This window comes from Phyllobates terribilis, unplaced genomic scaffold (assembly GCF_046119375.1).
Source record: "Phyllobates terribilis strain yellow unplaced genomic scaffold, ASM4611937v1 Scaffold_8__6_contigs__length_399053987, whole genome shotgun sequence".
Classification (NCBI taxonomy): Eukaryota; Metazoa; Chordata; class Amphibia; order Anura; family Dendrobatidae; genus Phyllobates; species Phyllobates terribilis.
Window position 1 is genome coordinate 262,569,041 of NW_027362768.1, and position 12,263 is coordinate 262,581,303.

Sequence of the window (12,263 nt, forward strand, 5' to 3'; positions counted from 1 at the left end):
GAACTCCAGGGTCCACGACCAGTGTCAGCGGGTGTCACCACTGCTTCTTCCGCTGTTGTGCGTGTAAGAGAACCCCCTATCCATACTGCATGCAAAGATGCCCCCTCCTCTCAGTCTTCACTTGTTATGGCAGTTTCTCAAGAAACAGCATCCACGTCCACGTCCCACCGCAGCGTTCAATTGTCCATATTCCAGACCTTTGAACTAAAGCGCAAATTTGCAGCCAACGCCCCACAGGCCACAGTCCTAAATTCACACCTTTCATGACTGCTTGCATTGGAAATGCTACCTTTTAGGCTGATGGAGGCGGAATCCTTCCACAACCTTATGGCGGTGGCCGTCTCTCGGTACTCGGTCCCCAGCCGACACTATTTTGCCCGGTGCCCGGTTTTACACAAGAACGTGTCCCAAAACATTTGCCGTGCCCTCAACAACGCAGTTACTGGGAGAGTCCACCTGACAACGGACACGTGGACAAGTGCTTGTGGCCAGGGACGGTACATCTCCCTGACGGCACACTGGGTAAACATAGTGGAAGCCGGAACCCATTCGGACCTTGAGACGAACACATCTTCCCCACACCGAGGATTATGGGCCCTATGTCAGTCAGAGGTGCCCCCACAGTGTACAGCTCCTGCGCATCATCCTCCTCCTCCTCCTGCTCATGTTCAGCCTCCATCTCAGATATCACCACATCAGTTACAAGCTGGAAGCACTGCAGTACTGCCTCAGCCAAGCGGCAACAGGCTGTAATGAAACTCATAAGCTTAGGTGATAAACCTCACACTGCTTGTGAGTTGTGGACAGCTGTGAAAGAGCAGGCAGATCTGTGGCTGAGACCGCTGAACCTACATCCAGGCATGGTCGTGTGTGACAATGGCCATAACCTGGTGGCGGCTCTGAGGAGAGGCGAGATCACACACGTACCATGCCTGGCTCATGTGCTTAACCTCGTGGTTCAGCGGTTTCTTAAATTGTACCCTGAGTTGCTAGATCTGCTCGTCAAAGTACACCGCCTGTCAGCTCATTTTCGGAAGTCGGCTACAGCTTCCGCCGCCCTTGCTGTGTTGCAGCAGCGTTTGAAGCTTCCGTCACACCGACTGGTGTGTGATGTCCCCACACATTGGAACTCTACCCTCCACATGTTGCAACGGATTTGTGAGCAGAAGATAGCAGTTGTGGAGAACCAGCTGCAACAAGTCCGTCGATATTCAGATCATACTCCACAGATAAGACCTCAGGAGTGGACCTGGATGTCTGACATATGTTCCATCCTGACAAACTTTGAGGAGTCCACGAAGATGGTGAGTGGTGATGACGCCATCATTAGCGTCAGCATCCCACTTGTCTGTCTTTTGCAACGCTCTCTGAAGAGAATTAAAGAGGAGGCATTGCAGCCAGGGTATGATGAGATGGATCAAGAAGCCATAACGGGAGATTACACACAGCCCAGCCTCATCTTATCCCAAACGTGCATTGGGGGACAATGAGGGAGAGGAGGAGGAGGAGGAAGAACAGGATCTGGTGTCATGCGCTGTAGACGGTAGTACCTGTACAACTGTCATACCGTCGGTTCAGCGTGGGTGGCGTGAGGACAGGGTGGAGGAAGAGGAGGAGGAGAGCATGGTCAGTCATCATCTTGGTGAGGACATGGAAGTCTTGCCCGTTACCAGTCTGGCACGCATGGCTGACTTTATGTTACGCTGCCTTAATCGTGACCCTAGTGTTGTCAAAATGTTGGGTGACAGTCATTACTGGTTGGTGACACTTTTAGACTCTTTTTCCTGAGGTGGAGAGGTCTACAAAAATGGGGCAGTACCAGAAGGCCCTTGCTGCAGAACTGTTAAAAAAATTCCCATCTGAACACGCTAGCGGCAGAGGTCACAGTTCGTTGACCAGCCAAGGCGTACAGGTGAGAGAGACGCAACTCCAATCCAGCAGAGGCAGGGGAACACTGTCAACGTTCTGGGACAGTTTTCTGAGACCCGCCCAGCTTACAGGCCCTGAGGCGCGGGGTACTCTCACAACGAGTGGAAAGTTTCAAAAGAAGGTGAGGGAGTACCTTGCCGACCGTACCAGCGTCCTCCGTGATTCCTCTGTGCCTTTTAATTATTGAGTATCCAAGCTGGACACTTGGAATGAACTTGCTCTGTACACCTTGGAGGTCCTGGCCTGCCCTGCCACTAGCGTGTTATCGGAGCGTGTTTTTAGTGCCGCTGGGGGCACTCGCCTGTCAACTGACCATGCTGACAACCTGACCCTTATCAAAATGAACAAGGGCTGGATTGGGCCAGACTTCTCATCACCACCAAATGACAGCAGAGTAACATAAAGTCAAATCCACTGTGTTATTTAGGGAGGTGTATTCCCATGCACCGCTTCACACCCACACATGGGTATACGCTTCCTCATTTTGGCTGTTTTTTGCTCTTCTCCTTATCCTCAGCCTTCACCACCACTATACGACCAGGATGACCGTGGTCTGTGTTGCCAGCATTGCAAGTTTCTCCATCCTAATTTTTGTCAGCTTTTGCTTGGAAGGCATTTGCAAAGACTATGGGAGACCCACTCCCCAATAATGGGAATAATATTTTTAATATGCTGTACTGCATGGCTCTTGTAAGGGGCATTAAAATCGTCTTGTTAAGCTACTGTGACCTCCACGTCTCTTCCAAGGGGCATTAAAACCGTCTTGCTAAGCTACTGTGACCTCCACGTCTCTTCCAAGGGGCATTAAAACCGTCTTGTTAAACCACTCTGAACTCCACGTCTCTTCCAAGGGGCATTAAAATCGTCTTGTTAAGCTACTGTGACCTCCACGTCTCTTCCATGGGTCATTGATATTCTCTTTTTATTCCACTGGGACCTCCACCACTCATCCAAGGGGCATTGATATTGTCTCTTTATTCCACTGGGACCTCCACCACTCTTCCAAGGGGCATTGATATTGTCTTTTTATTCCACTGGGACCTCCACGTCTCTTCCAAGGGGCATTAGAACCGTCTTTTTAAGCTACTGTGACCTCCACATTTCTTCCAAGGGGCATTAAAACCGTCTTGTTAAACCACTCTGAACGCCACGTCTTTTCCAAGAGGCATTAAAATCGTCTTGTTAAGCTACTCTGACCTCCATGTCTCTTCCAAGGGGCATTAAAATCGTCTTGTTAAACCACTCTGAATTTTTTGTCTTTTTATTCCACTGCGACCTCCACCACTCTTCCAAGGGGCATTGATATTGTCTTTTTATTCCACTGGGACCTCCACGTCTCTTCCAAGGGGCATTAGAACCGTCTTGTTAAGCTACTGTGACCTCCACGTCTTTTCCAAGGAGCATTAAAACCATCTTGTTAAACCACTCTGAACACCACGTCTTTTCCAAGTGGCATTAAAATCGTCTTGTTAAGCTACTGTGACCTCCATGTCTCTTCCAAGGGGCATTAAAACCGTCTTGTTAAACCACTCTGAACTCCACAGCTCTTCCAAGGGGCATTGAAATGTTGTTTTTATTTACCTCTAACCTCCACGACTCTTCCAACGGGCATTGCAGTTCCTCCTAATTTTAGTCAGCTTTTGCTTTTCAATGCATAGGCGAACACTAAGGGAGACCCACTCCCCAATAATGGGTAGAAGGTTTTTAGTACGCTGTAATCCACGTCTGTTTAAAGGGGCATTGCAGTTCCTCATAATTTTTGGAAAGCCTTCCATTCACTGCTTAGGCCTGCAGTATACAGGAGACCCAGTTGCTATAAATGAAAAAAGCGGTTTAGTTAAGGCCCTCTAACCTCCATGTCACTTCCAAGGGGCATTGGAGTGCCTCGAAATTTTTGGTAGGCATTGCACTCACTGTATGCCCTATAACTGTGTAGCTGAACCGCTCCTATTGGTACAGAAACATATCCTACAAGACATGTGTGGTTGACTGGCCTGATATTGATGTGAATGGTCTCTGTTCCTCCTGCTCTTTCTCCTTTGCCACCACCTCATCCATCATTCTTCACCTGAAGTTTTGTTTTAACGGGAGTCATAGAACTGGGATAGTAGCAGGAAAACCTGATTGACCCAGAACCCGCAATCCTCTATGTCTGGAGGACGTGTTGCATCCCAGTGTCCAACTGTGTCCCGGCTTCCACAATATTAACCCAGTGTGAAGGAGTCAGTGAGATGGACCATCCCTGGCCACATTCACTTGTCCACGTATTTGTGGTTAGGCTGTCCTTCAAATAGGGGTGGCTGGGGACCGTTTATGGACACCCGGCCACCCCCAGGCGACTGAGAACCGTGTGCGAGCACCCAGCCGCGGGGCGACTGGGGACCAAGCGTGGACACCCGGCCGCTGGGCGGCTGGTGACTGAGTATGGATACCAGGCCTCCGACGCAGCCATGACGTGGTGGCCAGATTCCGCCTCCACATGCCTAAAAGGCCCAATTTCAAGTGCAAGCAAGCAGTATGGTATTGCAGCCTGGCTGCATATTTGCGCTTGCATTGCAAGGAATGGGGGAGGTACAATTGAACACTGCCCTGGGACAAGAACTTGCACAGGGATAGTTGCAAGTCTGCATCTTCTGATGCAGCAAGGATGACTTCTGATGGGCACACTTTTAGGCAGTGACCTGGGTGTCAGAGATGCTCCCAGGGGTCTTCCCCATGCTATTCCCATGTCTTTTCAGCACTGTATGAATGTGTCACACAGCACATGACCAGATAAGGTTGAAAAATGTTAAAATGACATTTCCCGGTGAATACATTTGACACAGTTGAAAGCAATACAAAAGTGCAAACACGCATACAAAAATGCTACTTGTGAACATAGCCCAAGGTGTGGAGGAGTATTTTTGTTTTTGGTTATTTAATTTACCTTATATACAAGTCTTTATCCTGGAAAGGAAGTTCCTTATCATATTTCACAGGAAAACCGTTTCAGTTTAGTTTTTGAACGTTTTATTGTGAGCCCGTAAAAGTGGCGTAATACCTCTGACCACGTTGTTGACAGCAGTGACCTGGGGGTCATAAATGCTTCCTGGGGCGATCCCCATGCTGTCCCCATGTCATTTGAGCACTGTCACTATCGTTTTGGATGCAAGAAAGTGCCAATGATTCTGCGCTCCTCCGGGTCAGAAGAAGGGATGCATTACCCAGTGCTTGGTTAAGAGTCCATTTATTTAGAAGCTAAAATCAGACGCGTTTCGTGGACGCCCTGTCCACTTCATCAGTGCATAGCTTGTGTCAGGTATAGCAAGGAGTGGACATATATATACAAAAAATGTGAAAAAAACTGGCGCCAAAACAAGGTGGCCATTAAGGCAGAAAAGTACAATCAATAAAAAGGCATAAATTTGAGTATCCATCAATATATATATGTGTCGGGAATAAAATATTGTTAGCATGATTAAAAAATAATTAAGAACGGATATAGTTCAATGCAAAATAATAAATAAATAATTAAAAAATCTAATATATATAATCGTCTTATCCTGTCTGTCTATCTGTCTGACTGTCTGTCCTTCTGTCAAGGAAATCCCGCGTTGCTGATTGGTCCGGCCGCGGCCAATCAGCGACACGGGATTTCAGAAAAAGATGGCGGCTGTTAGCGGCTCATCTGCCGTATGGTGGTCAGTGGCGATGCAGCCGGGAGATGAACGGCGCTCGCAGCAGAACTACCCCGACCGGCGGCGCTGCTTACCTCCATGCGGCTACCGTCGGGAAATCAGCGGCTAGGGCCGCTGATCTCCCAACGGCAAGTGTGAAGGGAGGACTGGGGAGCGGCGCCACCGGTCGGATACTTCTGCTGCGAGCAGCCGGTCATCTCCCGGATCTTGGCGCCAAATTTAAACACCGCTCTGCTGATTGGTCGCGCCCGCCGGCTGTGACCAATCAGCGATATTGGCGCCAAATTTAAACACTGCTCTGCACAGAGGACAGCGGCGATGCAGCCGGGAGATGACCGACGCTAGATGGTCATCTCCCGGCTGCTCGCAGCAGAACTACTCCGACCGGCGGCGCAGCTGACCTCCATGCGGCTACCGTCGGGAGATCAGTGGCTAGGGCCACTTATCTCCCGACGGCAAGTGTGAAGGGAGGACCGGGGAGCGGCAACGCCGGTCCGGATACTTCTACTGCGAGCAGCCGGTCATCTCCCGGCTGCTTGCAGCGGTAGTACCCGCACAGGCAGCGCCGCTCCCCCGTCCTCACTAATACGATTCGCTGATTGGTCGCGACAGCCGCCGGCCGCGACCAATCAGTAGTGTTGAGCGAGAACTAAAATGCTCGGGTGCTCAAAGCTCGGCCCGAGCTCGCTGTGATACTCGGGTGCTCGACCCGAGCAACGAGCCCAATGTTAGTCTATGGGAGACCCGAACATTTTTGTGGCGGCACCCCCGGCAGTCTATTAAAAGCCTAACAAGTGCCCAAAAAGATAGTGACAGTGCTCAAATGACATGGGGACAGCATGGGGATCGCCCCAGGAAGCATTTATGACCCCCAGGTCACTGCTGTCAACAACGTGGTCAGAGGTATTAAGCCACTTTTAAGGGCTCACAATAAAACGTTCAAAAATGGAACTGAAAGTGCTTTCCTGTGAAATATGTTAAGGAAGTTCCTTTCCAGGGTAAAGAATTGTGTATAAGGTAAAATAAATAACCAAAAACAAAAATACTCCTCCACACCTTGGGCTATGTTCACAAGTAGCATTTTTTATGCGTTTTTGCACTTTTGTGTTGCTTTCAACCGTGACAAATGCATTCACCGGGAAATGTCATTTTAACATTTTATAACCTTATCTGGCCATGTGCTGTGTGACACATGCATACAGTGCTGAAAAGACATGGGAACAGCATGGAGAAGACCCCTTGAAGCATCTCTGACACCCAGGTCACTGCCTAAAAGTGAGCCCATCAGAAGTCATCCTTGCCGCATCAGAAGATGCAGACTTGCAACTATCCCTGTGCAAGTTCTTGTCCCAGGGCAGTGTTCAATTGTACCTCCCCCATTCCTTGCAATGCAAGCGCAAATATGCAGCCAGGCTGCAATACCATACTGCTTGCTTGCACTTGAAATTGGGCCTTTTAGGCATGTGGAGGCGGAATCTGGCCACCATGTCATGGCTGCGTTGGCGACCTGGTATCCATACTCAGTCCCCAGCCGCCTGGCGGCCGGGTGTCCACGCTCAGTCCCCAGCCGCCAGGGGGCGGCCGGGTGTCCATACTCGGTCCCCAGCCGCCCCACGGCTGGGTGTCCACACACAGTCCCCAGCCGTCTGGGGGCAGCCGGGTGTCCATAAACGGTCCCCAGCCGCCCCTATTTCTCCTTGGAACATACCCCCACACACTTTACTTAGCCCGGCCTGCTTTAGGGCAGCATTGGACGAGCCCACCAGAGAACCAGACTCCTCCGGAGGGCCCTGGCTTCTCCATCAGGGGAGTTGAGAGTGCCAAGGTGAGGAGCATGATGATGATGATAGAAGTTAGCATCTGCTTTGTTTTCTTGGAATGCAAGCCCATGTATGTAGTAGTGGCTAGGCCTGAGGTGGTCAGCTTTTTGGCGCATATCCTACCTCCTCCGAGGATTACTGGATGTTTTCCTGGTACTATCCCAGTTCTATGACCCCCATTAAAACAAAGCTTCAGGTGATGAATGATGGATGAGGTAGTGGCAAAGGAGAAAGAGAAGGAGGAACAGGGACCATTCACATCAATATAAGGCAGTCAACCACATATGTCTTGTAGGATATGTTTCTGTAACAAAATGAGCGGCTCAGCTACACAGTTATAGGGCATACAGTGAGTGCAATGCCTACCAAAAATTTTGAGGCACTCCAATGCCCCTTGGAAATGACATGGAGGTTAGAGGGCATTAACTAAACCGTTTTTTCCATTTATAGCAACTGGGTCTCCTGTACACTGTTGGCCTAAGCAGTGAATGGAAGGCTTTCCAAAAATTATGAGGAACTGCAATGCCCCTTGAAACAGACGTGGATTACAGCGTACTAAAAGCCTTCTACCCATTATTGGGGAGTGGGTCTCCCTTAGTTTTCGCCTTTTCATTGAAAAGCAAAAGCTGACTAAAATTAGGAGGAAATGCAATGCCCGTTGGAAGAGTCAAGGAGGTTAGAGGTAATTAAAAATAACATTTCAATGCCCCTTGGAAGAGCTGTGGAGTTCAGAGTGGCTAAAGAAGACGCTTTTAATGCCCCTTTGAAGACACGTGGAGGTCACAGTAGCTTAACAAGATGGTTTTAATGCCCCTCGGAAAAGACGTGGAGGTCCCAGTAGCTTAACAAGACGGTTTGAATGCCCCTTGGAAGAGATGTGGAGGTCACAGTAGCTTAACAAGACGGTTTTAATGCCCCTAGGAAAAGTGGTGGAGGTCGCAGTAGCTTAACAAGATGGTTTTAATGCCCCTTACAAGAGCCATACAGTACAGCATCTTAAAAACATTATTCCCATTATTGGGGAGTGGGTCTCCCATAATCTTTGCTTATGCCTTCCAAGCAAAAGCTGACTAAAATTAGGAGGAAATGCAATGCCCGTTGGAAGAGTCATGGAGGTTAGAGGTAATTAAAAACAACATTTCAATGCCCCTTGGAAGAGCTGTGGAGTTCAGAGTGGCTTAAGTAGACTCTTTTAATTCCCCTTTGAAGAGACGTGGAGGTCACAGTAGCTTAACAAGACGGTTTTAATGCCCCTCGGAAAAGACGTGGAGGTCCCAGTAGCCTAACAAGACGGTTTGAATGCCCCTTGGAAGAGATGTGGAGGTCACAGTAGCTTAACAAGACGGTTTTAATGCCCCTCGGAAAAGTGTTGGAGGTCGCAGTAGCTTAACAAGACGGTTTTAATGCCCCTTACAAGAGCCATAGAGTACAGCATCTTAAAAACATTATTCGCATTATTGGGGAGTGGGTCTCCCATAATCTTTGCTTATGCCTTCCAAGCAAAAGCTGACTAAAATTAGGAGGAAATGCAATGCCCGTTGGAAGAGTCATGGAGGTTAGAGGTAATTTAAAACAACATTTCAATGCCCCTTGGAAGAGCTGTGGAGTTCAGAGTGGCTTAAGAAGACGCTTTTAAAGTCCCTTTGAAGAGACGTGGAGGTCACAGTAGCTTAACAAGATGGTTTTAATGCCCCTCGGAAAAGACGTGGAGGTTCCAGTAGCTTAACAGTCGGTTTGAATGGCCCTTGGAAGAGTCATGGAGGTCACAGTAGCTTAACAAGACAATTTTAATGCCCCTCGGAAAAGTGGTGGAGGTCGCAGTAGCTTAACAAGACGGTTTTAATGCCCCTTACAGGAGCCATGCAGTACAGCATATTACAAACATTATTCCCATTATTGGGGAGTGGGTGTCTCCCATAATCTTTGCTTATGCCTTCCAAGCAAATGCTGCCAAAAATTAGGACGGAGGAACTTGCAATGCCCCTTACAAGAGCCATGCAGTACAGCTATTACAAACATTATTCCCATGATTGGGGAGTGGGTCTCCCATAGTATTTTCTTATGCCTTCCAAGCAAAAGCTTCCAAAAATTAGGATGGAGGAACTTGCAATGCCCCTTACAAGAGCCATGCAGTACAGCATATTACAAACATTATTCCCATTATTGGGGAGTGTGTCTCCCATAGTCTTTGCTTATGCCTTCCAAGCAAAAGCTGCCAAAAATTAGGACGGAGGAACTTGCAATGCCCCTTACAAGAGCCATGCAGTACAGCATATTACAAACATTATTCCCATGATTAGGGAGTGGGTCTCCCATAGTATTTGCTTATGCCTTCCAAGCAAAAGCTGCCAAAAATTAGGACGGAGGAACTTGCAATGCCCCTTAACAGAGCCATAGAGTACAGCATCTTAAAAATATTATTCCCATTATTCAGGAGTGGGTCTCCCACAGTCTTTGCTTATGCCTTCCAAGCAAAAGCTGACAAAAATAAGGACTGAGGAAATTTCAATAATGGCAACACGGACCACGGTCATCCTGGTGGTATAGTGGTGGTGGAGGATGAGGATAAGGAGAAGAACATAAAACAGCCGAAATGAGGAAGCGTATACCCATGGGTGGGTGTTAAGCGGTTCATGTGACAACACCTCCCAAAAAAACACAGTGGATTTGACTTTATGCTACTCTGCTGTCATTTGGTGGTGATGATTAGTTTGGCCCAATCCAGCCCTTGTTCATTTTGATAAGGGTCAGCTTGTCAGCATTGTCAGTTGACAGGTGAGTGCGCTTACCAGTTATAATTCCCGCAGCGGCACTAAAAACACGCTCCGATAACACGCTGGTGGCAGGGCAGGCCAGGACCTCCAAGGCGTACAGAGCGAGTTCATTCCAAGTGTCCAGCTTGGATACCCAATAATTAAAAGGCACAGAGGAATCACGGAGGACGCTGGTACGGTCGGCAAGGTACTCCCTCACCATCTTTTGAAACTTTCCACTCCTTGTGAGAGTACCCTGCGCCTCAGGGCCTGTAAGCTGGGCGGGCCTCAGAAAACTGTCCCAGAACGTTGACAGTGTTCCCCTGCCTCTGCTGGATTGGAGTTGCCTCTCTCTCGCTTGTATGCCTTGATTGGTCAACGAATTGTGACCTCTGCCGCTAGCGTGTTTTAATGGGAATTTTTTTAACAGTTCTGCAGCAAGGGCCTTCTGGTACTGCCCCATTTTTGTAGACCTCTCCACCTCAGGAATAAGAGAGTGAAAGTCCTCCTTGTAGCGGGGGTCTAAAAGTGTCACCAACCAGTAATGACTGTCACCCAACATTTTGACAACGCAAGGGTCACGGTTAAGGCAGCGTAACATAAAGTCAGCCATGCATACCAGACTGGTAACGGGCAAGACTTCCTTGTCCTCACCAAGATGACGACTGACCATGCTCACCTCCGCCTCCTCCTCCTCCACCCCTGTCCTCAGGCCACCCACGCTGAACTGACGGTATGACAGTTGTACAGGTACTACCGTCTACAGCGCATGATACCAGCTCCTGTTCTTCCTCCTCCTCCTCTCCCTCATTGTTCCCCAATGCACGTTGGGATGAGATGAGGCTGGGTTGTGTGTAATCGACCGCAACGGCTTCTTGATCCATCTCATCATACTCTGGCTGCAATGCCTCCTCTTTCATTCTCTGCAGAGAGCGTTGCAAAAGACAGACAAGTGGAATGCTGACGCTAATGATGGCGTCATCGCCACTCACCATCTGGGTGGACTCCTCAAAGTTTGTCAAGATGGTACAGATATCAGACATCCAGGTCCACTCCTGAGGTCTTATGTGTGGAGTCTGACCTGAATATCGATGGCCTTGTTGCAGCTGGTACTCCACAACTGCTCTCTTTTGTTCTCAAATCCTTTGCAACATGTGTAGGGTAGAGTTCCAATGTGTGGGGACATCACACACCAGTCGGTGTGACAGAAGCTGCAAACGCTGCTGCAACACAGCAAGGGTGGCAGAAGCTGTAGCCAACTTGCGAAAATGAGCTGACAGGCGGCGTACTTTGACGAGCAGATCTGGCCACTCGGGGTACGATTTAAGATACCACTGAACCACGAGGTTAAGCACATAAGCCAGGCATGGTACGTGTGTGATCTCGCCTCGCCTCAGAGCTGCCACCAGGTTGCGGCCATTGTCACACACGACCATGCCTGGATGTAGGTTCAGCGGTCTCAGCCACAGATCTGCCTGCTCTTTCACAGCTGTCCACAACTCACAAGCAGTGTGAGGTTTCTCACCTAAGCTTATGAGTTTCAGCACAGCCTGTTGCCGCTTGGCTGAGGCAGTACTGCAGTGCTTCCAGCTTGTAACTGATGTGTTGATATCTGAGATGGAGGCTGAACATGTGGAGGAGGAGGATGATGCGCAGGAGCTGTACACTGTGGGGGCACCTCTGACTGACATAGGGCCCGCAATCCTCGGTGTGGGGAGGATGTGTTCCATCCCAAAGTCTGACTGGATCCCGGCTTCCACTATGTTTACCCAGTGTGCCGTCAGGGAGATGTACTGTCCCTGGCCACAAGCACTTGTCCACCTGTCCGTTGTCAGGTGGACTCTCCCAGTAACTGCGTTGTTGAGGGCACGGCAGATGTTTTGGGACACGTGCTAGCGTAGTGCGGGGATGGCACACCGGGCAAAATAGTGTTGGCTGGGGACCGAATACCGAGGGACGGCCACTGCCATAAGGTTGCGGAAGGATTCCGTCTCCACCAGCCTGAAAGGCAGCATTTCCAATGCAAGCAGTTGTGAAATGTGCGAATTTAGGACTGTGGCCTCTGGGGCGTTAGCTGCGAATTT